This window comes from Sphaerodactylus townsendi, linkage group LG03 (genome assembly GCF_021028975.2).
Source record: "Sphaerodactylus townsendi isolate TG3544 linkage group LG03, MPM_Stown_v2.3, whole genome shotgun sequence".
NCBI lineage: Eukaryota > Metazoa > Chordata > Lepidosauria > Squamata > Sphaerodactylidae > Sphaerodactylus > Sphaerodactylus townsendi.
This window is the reverse complement of record NC_059427.1, coordinates 35,602,382-35,614,421: the sequence shown is the minus strand read 5'-3', so window position 1 is coordinate 35,614,421 and position 12,040 is coordinate 35,602,382. Positions and strand designations below refer to the sequence as shown.

General features: G+C 41.3%; 1 protein-coding gene across 17 annotated transcripts in view; it reads left to right on the top strand.

Moving 5' to 3' along the window:
* Nucleotides 1-12,040, top strand: part of FOXP1 (forkhead box P1) — a 641,222-nt gene that overhangs the window by 486,373 nt on the left and 142,809 nt on the right. The window contains exon 1 of one of the 17 annotated variants that reach the window (XM_048490260.1): nucleotides 4,639-4,732. The exons of the other annotated variants lie outside the window; for them this stretch is intronic. The gene's annotated coding sequence lies outside the window, so the exon portion shown is untranslated. Of the gene's footprint in view, nucleotides 1-4,638; nucleotides 4,733-12,040 lie in introns of those variants that run through there. 17 annotated transcript variants of the gene reach the window in all.

The following is a 12,040-nucleotide window of genomic DNA, read 5'->3' as shown; positions in this document are numbered from 1 at the left end:
GGCCTTCTGCTGCTGCTGCTCCCAAGCACCTGATCTGCTAAGGCATTTGCTATCTTGGATCAAGGAGGATCAAGATTACCCTGCTGTACCAGGATCGTACAGTCATTCTGGAAAATGCTGAAAGCAATCGAACAGCAACAAATGAAGTGGATTTAATTTGGGTTTACAGTAATATAAGCCCCCTGATTCGTGTAAGCAGATAAAGATATGCTTATCAGTCCACCTAGAACATTTTTTAATTCAATCCTTTCTCCAAAGAGTTCAGGGTGGAATACATGATTCTCTGTTTCCCCATTTTACCCTTACCTGTTGGGGAGGTTACACTGAGAAAGGTTGACCCTCTGGAAGCTTCATGGCCAAGTGGTAGAGGCTGAACCTGGGTTTCCCATATCATAATCCAGCATTCTAACCATCACACTATTACCGTCCGCTGCACCGTCTCTTTCATCAGCTCACCATATTAATGCTTGATTGTGATTTACCATCTGATATGTAGAACATTCATTGGAATGCAACAGAACCCCCCACTGTGTGAACCTGGGTTATTCAGGTCTTTTAATCATCTAAAATTACGTTTGGGTGGCCTGTGTAGCTGCATATCAGTCTACCTCTATTTAGATAAGACTTCAATTTACCAGAATTGTGGATTGCCCAAACATTTAGAATATCCCCAAGGCCATTTGGATGCATAAGGATTCACTGTTTTGCCAAATTACTATTAGGTGTTCCTCATCTGTCAACAGAATTATAAATGTGTTTATGTAATGCATACATGTGATTATTGTGTGTGATGTTCTGTGTGTCAGCTATAACTTGGTATTCAAGTTTTTCTGTGAATTCTGTGTGAAGATATGGAAGGAGAGAATGTGCCCCATCCTAGTCTTCTGAAAGAATGGATGCCTTTTTAACCACTCCTGATCACTTAATCTTCGCGTTTCAAATTTTAAACCCTAATAAACTTAAACAGAAGGATTTCCTGTCTTCAAGATGATGTAACATCTACAAATAATTATAAAAATATGTTACCAAGACTGTGGAGTCAGATCTGTGTCACAGAAGTAGAGAGAAAGTAGAAACTATGGATCATGTAAACACATGATATACTCCTTGGGAATCTCTAGTTATCAGTCAAGACATAATCATATTGTAGATTTTGTATGCAGGAATTGGGCAATAAAAATATAAGCCTGTTTAGTATTATCAGTACTCATCTGACCTGATTTTAAAAAATATTAATTTAGGATATATCTATACCGCCTCTTCAGAGTCCTCCATAAGATGGTTTACAGCCCAATCTGGAATCCTAAGCAGCCAGGAACAGCACTGCTGAAGCTGCAGGCTACCACCTCCAGAGGACTTTCTGGTGGTGCGGGGAGGGAGAAACCCCCTCCCAAAAACCCTGTTGCTAGAAATCCCTCCATAGGGCTTAATGGTCTTATGCCACCCAAAAGGCTGGGGCACCGCACAACTGGCCACAAACCTGGGGTGGAAGCTAACTAACATCGCCTTCACCCCCCGGGAATGCCTCTACCACACCCCTGTGTATTTGCCCCTCCAGTAGTCGCTTTATACCCTTCCCGGATTGGGTTGTTAGAAATAAAATCAGTACCATTAAAACATTTATTTATTTATTTTGATTTTAGATTTGTTAGCCGCCCTCCCCTGGAGGGCTCAGGGCAGCGTATAACAGTGAGAGCATAATAACAATTAATATATAATTAAAACCAACAACAACAAACCAGTTTCACAAAAAATTTAAAACTCAGATAGCAATAAAAACCATCCCCCCCCCCCCCAAGCCCCGCGGAGGCCGGGATGATAGAATCACATTCAGTCTGGCTGGCCAAATGCCTAGTGGAACAGGCATTATCCACCTGACTGGGGGATGGAGCCAACAGTATAAAGTTAAAGCGAATCAGCCTGACTATCAGTTTGATCCTGGCCTCAGTGTGGCTTGGTTTTGATTTGAACTGGAGGCTCAATGACAAGCAAGGCCGCCCCTGCTCTTGAACTCCACATGGTGTTAGAGCAGGGGCTCAGTTGCTGGGGCTCAGCAACTCACCACCCACATGACCTCCCAAGTGGCACCCGCAGCAGGCTGTGCTGTTGTGCTTGCCCCAGGTGCCATTTTAGGCAGTCATGCCCCTACCCCTGGCCGCAAGTGGGGGATGGGATGTAGGGTTGCCAGACCCAGGGTGGGAAACTTCTGGAAATTTGGGGCTGGAGCCTGTGGAGCACAGGAACTTCAGGGAGGTACAATGCCACAGAGTCCAAAGCATCCATTTTGGCCACGGGAACTCATCTGTGTAGCCTAGAAATGTGCTACAATTCTGCATACCTCAGGTCCCTCCTGAAGGCAGGCCTCTCTACCTGGCAGGCATGTCCATATTTGCTCCCAGTAATGTTGGTATGAAGCACCTATTTGCATGTGTGTGGGATTCTGTAAGCTTAAAACAGGGAGTTTTATTTAGTTGTAAAGAAGCAGAGAATTTTGCTTTTGTGATACAGGTTAGGTTGAGAGAGAGTGACTGACCCAAAGATGCATAGTGGACTTCATTGTTGAGCGTGGCGGGGGTGGGGGGTGGGGGAGAGAATCCATGCATTCTGGAATGAAGGTGTACCAAAATTCAGCTCTCTGAAAGTCAGTCTCTGGTTCCTATCTGTAAAATTGAATGTTAGGAACCAGCTACCTTAGATTTTAGTGAAAATGAAAATAAGAGTTATAAATCTTCTTACCAGGGAGAATACTAGGTAAACAGTACACTTATGCAAGCTGTTCTGTGACCATAAATACAAGAGGCATAGCTTACACAGAAGCAAAACAGATAACTGGAAACAAAAAATATACAAACTCTGAGAACCCTCAACTAACAGCCGCCTTCCCTCCCAACACTTTCAGACACTCAAACACCTGAAGCCTCTGGAGATATAAAATAGTCAAGTAGTATTATTTTTCATTAAGCCCCATCATTATCCTTCTGTGTTATTATTTTTAAATGGCCTGTGCATTTTTACAAAGATGCAATCACGTTCCGTGCCCTTGATACACAGATATATTTTCTGGCTTGTTTGTAAATACATTGATTTAAGATCCAATGTTAATGGAGTTCCTTATAGCAGCTCTAGGGGTCTTGCACAAGATGCCCATGGTCCCTTAATTAATATTCATAAGGAGGGGGCCAGCTTTTTCACGACCTGGACAAAGCATTCATTATTTAGTTATCGAACACAAAACCACTTCTCAGTGGAAAACCATCTGTGTCCCATCCCACTTAGCATCTGAGCACAAGTTTTGAAGTGAGCTGACGTCTTTAACTCATATTCGTGTGGACGTGGTTTAGAAGGCAGTTTGGCAAACTTGAGTTACTTGCCTGGGAAACAACAGCCCCAAACTATGTGAGTTTCATTTGCAAACCGAGGCAAGCTTGGCACCTCTTTTTAAATATTATCGATAAGATGAGACCAATTAATTTAATAGAGTGGAAATAGGATTGTGTTGCAGCTTCTGTGTGTAAAAAAAAGCATGGTGGGGGACACTCCAGTCCCCCCCATTTTGATTATTTCAGTGATTAATACCTCTTGGACATTTGACCCCAGGAGTTCAGCATTACACAGAAAACCATGAAATCTAGCACTTGTAAGCGACCCAGCCCAGCTCGCAGTAAGCACTTGACTCCTACCGAGTTTAGAAAAATTTTGTTTGGCAGCTCCAACAACAGACTGATAAATTTCCTTATTTGGAAAAAATTGATCTGAAGGGCATAATAGATGCATCCCTGCCTGGTGATACTTTGAACATCTTATCATTCGCCTGTATGTGATTCATTTCCTTTTGCTGTTTTTTTTTTTTTTCTGCTGGGGGGAGGAGGGAGTTCCCTACATGAGGCAAACACACTGATCATTTGAGCAAACCTGCTGGAGTGAAGTTTTTTTTTACATATGGAGGGGAGTGTGTGTGTGTGTAATAAGAAACATGCAGGAGGCTGGGGGCCTCAAAATTGGTTTAAAAACACAACAGTATTTTGTAAAAAAACAAAAAAACCTTTTCCCCCAAAGGCTTTTTCTGAGCACCACAACAACAACAACTCCCCCCCCCCCCCGTGTAATTATCTCTTCAGGCCTATCCAATTTAAGCTGATTGTTGTCGAAGCTGTTGTGTTAGCTGCTGCTCTCTGGTGTGATATAGCCTCCGAAGAGCAGATTGCACTTGAGAGGTTAGGATTCTCTGAGAAGCCTCCGATGGCGAGCGTGGCCGGGTTCGGTTGATGCGGTTGTTTTGGGCTGCGAGCCCAAACAGAGCAGAAAGAAACAGCCCAGGAAAGCGGGGGTTTGAGCAAGAAGGAAGCGTGCGCTCCTCTGGCCACGCTTTCCAAGAGTGCAGCTCCAAACACGGCCGGGCCACAGGGTTGGCGGCAATTAACTGGAGTCGCTCGAGAGACAAAAGCGCTATTTCACAAAAGCATCATTTCACCTGCTGTCAGAGGGAGAGCGAGGGAGCGAGAGCAGGCCCATTGTGTAGGGGTGTTTGAACTGATTATGTTTAGAGGCTGGTTGTGATTGGTGGAGAAGGGCGTGGCTGATTGGGTAGTTTTGCATCTTGTCAGCCCAGGAGCACCCTTGTGCGTGCAATCTGTCTGTAACCTGAGGACGCTGCAGACTGTGCAACCCAGGCTTAATAGCGCTGCATGGCCCTGCACTCTGTTTGTGGTGGCAGCTAAATGGAGTTTGTCAGGTTTGTCAATATGATTGATTTCGTGATTTCTCTTTTCTGAAAAATCTGCCCGGCGTACAGCCTAATGCTCTTTAATTTGCGGTGTGCGCCAGAATGCCGGGGTTGTTGCTCTTCAGCTTCTGTTGTCTTTGCTGTCTCTCCTTCCCCAACTGGGAACTTTTTTAAAAAATTAAGCCCTGTGTGTTTACCAACTTTCAGAGCATTAGGGGTTTTTTTTGAAAGAGATTTAGAAGCAGTAAAAACTGGGACGGGGGGAGGGCAAGTGAAATAGGCAGGCCTGTTTCTCATCGTTTTCTGAGAAGTTTGGGGAAGATTTAAACATAGTTTAAAAGCAGTCTCTGCACAGGTTTTTGAACTGCCTTTTATTTTTAGCAAGCACAAAACTTAGACTAGTGTAAACATGTCTCTTTTGCAAAATATATGCTCAGAAAGCACCTAGCAAGATGGTTGTGTTTGTCTAATTCTTGCAACAGTTATAGCTTAGTTGTATTAATTGTAGTTTGCCAAATAAAACCAAGGGTATCTGCATGTGTATTTTTTGTTTAAACCCTACAGATGTGTGAAACACTCTGTCAGGTACTGTTGAATATTTGCTGTAACTTGCTGGTCAGTTTGCCACGTGAAATTAAGTTCTGGAGGTTTGTGTTTGACATTGACTGGTATTAATGTATTAACGTGCTCAGGAGAAGTCAGAGTAATTGGATCTAACCGAGCTATAATTCTGATCCTTTACTTAGTTACTGTACTTTTGTGCAAAACGAGGTTATTTTTCTAAGGGGTGGTGGTAGTGGGGAGGAGGGAACTGTTAGGAAGTGGGTGGTTAGTTTAGAGCAAAGTGCACATACAGGCTTCCTCTTTGGGATTAACTCTTTCCAACCTGGTGTAGCTGAAGGCAGGAGCAGAGTAAAGTGAACGTTGAAAACAAAGCCCTTTTAAGGACAACAGCTTAATAAGCAAAGAGACTTTTTTGTTCTGAATGAATAAGGTCTATTTCTGAAGAAAAAGAACAGTTGGTATATATTTGTTAAGTTGAGAGTACATCAAAAGCAAAGCAGTAGTTGCGTCCTGTGGGGTTAGCTTGACCTGTCTAAAGTTTGTGCGATAGTAAATAACACACACAATTGCTTTTAAGCTTAATGTGGCAGCAATCAGCAGGATTGGTCGTTATTGAAACGAGCTGTCCATCAGTCGAAGCATTTGGCTGCCTTGCCCACTTTAGCTTCAGGTTGAAGAGCAAGTCTCTGTGTGAAAGAGATTGTCAATGGGCACATTTGCATGCTGATGATCCAGACACCGTCACCCACTCCATAGCGATACTGTATTTTTCTCCTTGTGGCAGTGTGGAAGATTAGTTCTGAGAGGAACGCTTCGCTTCCTCGGCTTCCTTCCGAAAGCTGGATAGGTTGATGTGTTTTGGGGCGGCTTTAAGAAAGGACCCTTCCTCAACTGCTTTGACGAACGATGTAAATCGGAAAACAAATTCCGTGCGGCGTTTGGCCTAGGATGTGACAGGACTGAACTGAAAACTGATTGAGCTGACACTTTATAATCAAAGCTGATTTATTGTTCATTAGTAGTGCATTAGCCCTTTCAGGCAAGGCAGTTATTTGTGTAGGGGCCTGTCAAACAAAAGTCTTCTCGCACCTGTCACTTCTAAACCATGAGATAAGCAACAAGATATTAAGATAGTGGAAACAGAAATATAGGCATGTGAGAGGTAAACTGCCTGTGAACCTCTCTTTGTAAAAACAACACTTTAAATTTTTTTTCTTCGGGCCTGGAATCTTGACTCAGATGAAGCCTATTAGGCATTAAAATGCATCTCTTTTTGAGGAACTCGGTGTGTTTTTCAGTTTATAAAACAAGGCATGCCTCTGCCAACTAACCAGTGTGAAGAAGTTTAGTCAGGAAACTGGATGCAATAGTGGCTGTTTACAGCTGTAATCTTTCACACGTCTTTTTCTTCTTCTAAATATCGGCTGCCAGTACAGTGTAGTTAATGAGTTTGAAAATGTCTTATTGCCCACACTGTGCGTGAAATGGACAGGTACCACGGAATGCTGTCTGTACCAGCAGGGAGTTACTCATTTGAAAACACGATGACATCACATCAGAACTGCAAGAGTGTCAAGATCTATCTGCTGCTGTATTGAGACGTGTTTGTGCAAATCTCCAATGCCCTCTTGTGCTCTCCCTCCACCGGGGCATCTTCCTCACCCCTCCCTTTCGGTCTCCCTCTTTATTAGGTAATGATCTTGTAATAGGAACCAGAAAACAAGTGTCAAAAGAAAACAAAATGAATCAACTTTTTGTCTGCCATCATAGAAACAGGGATTAACTTGTGTTATTTCAGAGTCCTAAAGAGGAGACTATCTGCATGAGGATATATAGTGTATTGTCTTCCATGATTCTCTCCCCCACCCCTTTCTCCCCATTTGACAGGGATTTTGGAGGCTGTGATCTTAATTAAATCTCAACTGACTCAAATAATGCATCTAAAAAGGCATGCAGTGTTGCGTAACCTTGCTGAGTTGGTAAATCATAAATCATTGGAAAGCTTATGATAGGGAGGATGGGGCATGTGCGTGTGTCATTTTGGTGGTGGTGGTGGTGGTGGTGGGGAAGCTATGTTTTGTTCTCTGTTTGTTTAGATCATTTTGAGTATACTTTATCAGCCTAAACCTTGTTCTTCCCTCCTCCCATACTCAAATTATTTTTTTTTCCAAAATGTGCTCATGTAATACAAACAAGAGTTAGGACCTGCCATGTCCAATTTGGATGGCATCTGGGAGAGGCAATGAAACTGACATGGGATTGTAGCTTTCTAGATCTTTTCACACAGATGTGTGTATAATCACATGGTGTGACTTCTGCCATGGTGATGTGCATGCAGATTTCCAAAGCTGGGAGCTCTTGAGGAGCCAAACTTAGACCACCTGAGCTAGGATATCATAATGTGGTTGTAAGTGGCCTCTGAACAGGCTCTTTCTTTGGTACTCCACTGGAAATGCACAAATTATTACATCCTCTTATAAAACTTGATAGTCTGCTATTACTGAGTTTTAACAGTAATAGCCAGTTACTGTCACAGAAGGATGTGCATGGTATCGATGTGCTGCGTTTCCGAAGATGTATTCAACAAAACAGAAACTGCCCTGGATGCTGAGCGTGGCTTTTGCTTGTGAACTCCAGATGACATGTTTAAAGACGTTTTAATCCTTAAAAGAGGCAACCATCTTCCCCCTTGAGAAAGCCAGGAATCCAATATTTCTTTACACTGCGATTTTGCTTTTTAAAAATTTAAATGTGCTAACAGTATAAATAGGCAGGGTTGGGGGGGGGGGTTGTTTTTGTTTTTTAATAGCGTAACTGACTCATGATTGTGGATACTTGATTTTATTTCAAAGGCAGGAAAGCCTTCATTGCATTTAAAAGTTTAGAGAAAAACAAAAAGATGCTGGCTTAGTCTGAATCCCCTGGAATTGTCTGGCAGCTGTCCTGAGCCCAATCTAGACACCGTACCATTCCTTCGTGGAAGTATTTATTCATTCATAGGTAATCATACTGATCATTTCCCTCAACTGTCCACACCACTCCTGCAGTGGGGAAAAGTGAGAGTAGGTCTTTCCTCCCCCCCCCCTCCCCGCGCCCTGCCCCTCCTTGCACACCTGCATAGCTAGATTGTGGGAAAGTTCTAACACTGCAGGCTGAGCTTGATTTTGTTTGGTGAAAAGCTTGGCTGGCTTTGAGCAGCTACGTTTGTTTTTGTTGAACGCAGGACTGTGTTGCTGGAAATTAGCTCTGCTGTGAGGTTTGGGATTTATTTAAAATGCATTTTGTTTTGATAAGGTGTGATTTCTCTCTCTTTTGACCCTTAATTTGTCTCCCATCAGGCATTAAGGTCATCATATAAAGTCACGTCATCATCTATAAAGCTGTCTGATATGACTGTAGACATTTGAAGTCCAGAAGTTCTATGAAGTATTCTGTTTTTATTAATTGTTTCCAATGCAGCTTCCTGTCTTGGAAGGTGGATCTTTACAGATAACACGGGGTTGTTGTTTTTTTTGAGGGTAGCAAGTCAAGAATGCTTATTGAGTGAACATCCACAATAGTTCATTATTCTATTCAGTGATTAAGGTAGGGCTCCTTTAATGGATTAGGCAAGATGCCCTCTTACCTTTCCTAAATGAGGAAAACAATAAATAAAGGCAAACAACAATAGCTGATAGCGTGCTGTAATTTTTAAGCTCTCTATCTTGCCCTTAAATCTGAAACATCATTGTTCAAATAACTGAGAACAAGGTAAACCAACAACATCAAAAAGGTCGGCTTCTGTGATTTCTCAAGGGCTTGTTATTTTGTACTTTCCAATTCTATTTGATGTCTTGACAAATCAAGATGACACAAGGGAGAATACATTAAATTTTGATATTTTTTTTCATCTAACCTGTACCAGTTGTGGCAGCTTAATTTCTCACACGTTTTAGGGAAGGTGGGGTGTGTGTGTGTATGTGTGTGTGTGTGTGTGTGTGTGTGTGTGTGTGTGTTTTCCTGCAATTACACTAATTGCCACACCAGTTTGAAAAGGTTTGCTGGGTTTCTTCTCCCACTTGCCTTGATTTTGCAAGGGATTAAAAAAAGAACATGTTTTGACCTTTAACATGCAGAGATCTTGCTGGTTGGAATGTGTCTTCATTAGAAGTAAATCAGAGAATAGCAAGATTGTCAAAGAAGCAACTGATGTTTTCTCATTACAGATCTGCACAACCCGTGCAAATTAGTTTTTAATGTACAGAGGGGAAGGTGCCTGTGATAGGTGTGAAATGCAGCACACTTCAGGCAAATAAACTTTTACAAGTACTGCAAAGGTTGTAACTCTGAACAAAGTGACAACCACTAAATGAGCGTTTAACTGAACAAGACGCTGAATGCATCTTGTCTTCCTCTGACGCTCTTGTGACTGATTAAGACTAAACTAGTTTAGTAAGTTCACGATGCATATTTCAAAGATGTATTAATATTCCATTAGCTGGAATACTTCCCTGTTTACTCCACCTCCCCACCGAGAAATTATTTCCCCCCCCCAAAAAAAATAGAAGAGATAAAGCCATATTAAAAAATAGAAGTAGCAAGAAATCAAAGCCACAGGCTAATAGTGTGCATTATTATAATGGTTGCTGATGCTGTGTTTTCTAATACCTGCTACAGAAAAAATATAGCTTGATTAAAATTTGTCTGTTACATTGCATCGTTGTCCAATACTGCTTATTATGGCTTTTTATTAAAATTCCTTCTATAGTTCTGCATATATTTAAAAATCAGGTAAGGTGTTATAGGAAAATTAATTAGGGGAGGGAGTGTTAGGTTTGCAGGTGTATACAATGTGTATCTGGGAAAGAGGGAAATTAAAGATTTGGGGTGGGGTTTGCTCTTTGTGAAATTACTTATAATGGTGTGAAGGAAGTTTTCTTTTATTCAGATAGGGTTGCAATTAGAAAGGGTTTATTAGGGAGCTCCGTCCCCTCAGCTCTCCTAATATCAGGGTAGTTTTGCTGTGTCTGTTTCGCTGTAGCGTTCATTCGTCATACCTTAAAACAGAAGAGGCTTAATTTATGTAAACTTTATATTTGTATGCAAATTAAATGGCTACGTATTATGGCTTCAACAATTAGCTTGATACCTAAGTAGGGTGCCTTCTGTGCAGGAGAAGTGGCAGGTGGGATCAACTTCCACACAGGTCTCATGCTGTAAACAAATATTAAATCATCTTCTTTTCTTTCTTTTTTCCCCCATCATCAGGGAAGGAAAGCTGTGCTGGAATTATTTCCCAAGTCAGGAAACCTCATGTTGTTCAATTGTGTATGTCTGTGGTCAAACTCCTACCCTTAGTGAAACGTAATAATCGAAATGAGAAAAATAAAATGCTAATTGAATTGTAAAGTCACCCCCCTCATCTTTTTTCCCTCCCCCTTTTTTAATAGGAGGTTGTATTGTTGAAAAGAGAACAGTTATGCGAATGACTGACTACTTAACTGATTTTACATTAATATAATAAACAGTACCTGTCGTTCTGTGCACTATTACGAAAAGAAAACCTAGCAAAGTCTTCGAAGAGAAATTCCATTTTGCATAATGAAACGGAAACATGGTTTCCACATGAATGGTTCCAGCAGTGTGGGGCTTCTTTTTCTTTTTTTAAATTATTTTTGTTTTGAAGACTTGAAATATTGTGTCAGAAATGTTCTTCTATCCTGGTAGGGGGGGATGTGGGGGGGAGGTACACATAATGTAATGTGATTTATCACTTTCTAGAGGGTAAAAGTTAGACTGTAACTAAACATTCTGAGTCTTGAGCTTTGTGCTGAGTGTTTTATTCTTACTTGCTTGGACAGTTCCAAAAACTGTATATTTATTTGTTTTTAAAGACACTGATGATATTGTTGATCAGTGCATTCCCTTTATTGCCCCGCAGCTGTCAGGCGTGGGGTCCTTTTGCAATAATTTCAGTCCCATCTATTCCAATTTAGTCAAGAAATCAAGATGCCATTTGAAAACTATTTCTTTAACAGAAATATACATACATACATACGTGTGTGTGTGTGTGTGTGTGAGTAATTGTGTACCTCTACGTAGGGAAACAGCTAATAATGATAATATCCCTGAATTGTGGAGACTTTTATAAGTAAAAATGGCATTTTTGAGTTAACAGGGTTATGCAAATTTGACTTTGTGAAAAGCATTGATTTAATATTCAGTCTGAAAAGGTAAAAAAACTAGATGCTTATTCATTTAAAATACATCTAACAAAGTAAGGTTGTAGTACAGAAAAGCTGATGGCAGATTAAAAAAAAACCTTGTTAGTCTTTAAGGTGCCACAAGACTCCTGTTTGTTTTTGCTGCAACAGAGGAACAGGGCTTTCCCTCTGGGAATTGTTATTCATTTCCTGACACTCCCTTTTGTCAGCTGCCTCTGTGTCAAATCAAACCATTTTGTATACTGAATATCAGCTTGGGCCAAATGTAAATCTGTAATAATTGAATCTTTTTTTTTTCCCAGGGAGAAGTGAGGTAGCCGGGGGTGTTGAGGGGGCGGGGGAGTGTGTGCGTGTCATACTTTTGGAACTCTTAAGGAACGGGGCTGCCTCGCAATTGGAGAAATAAACTTGGAGCCAGTCGTTTGCATTTAAAGGCTTTTTTTCTTTTCTTTTCTTTTTTTGCTGTTGATAGTATTAGAATGTCAGCAGGTCTATACTAGTAGAATTCTAATAGCTAAGCAGCAGCTGTATTTTTTCCCCTTCACCTTCA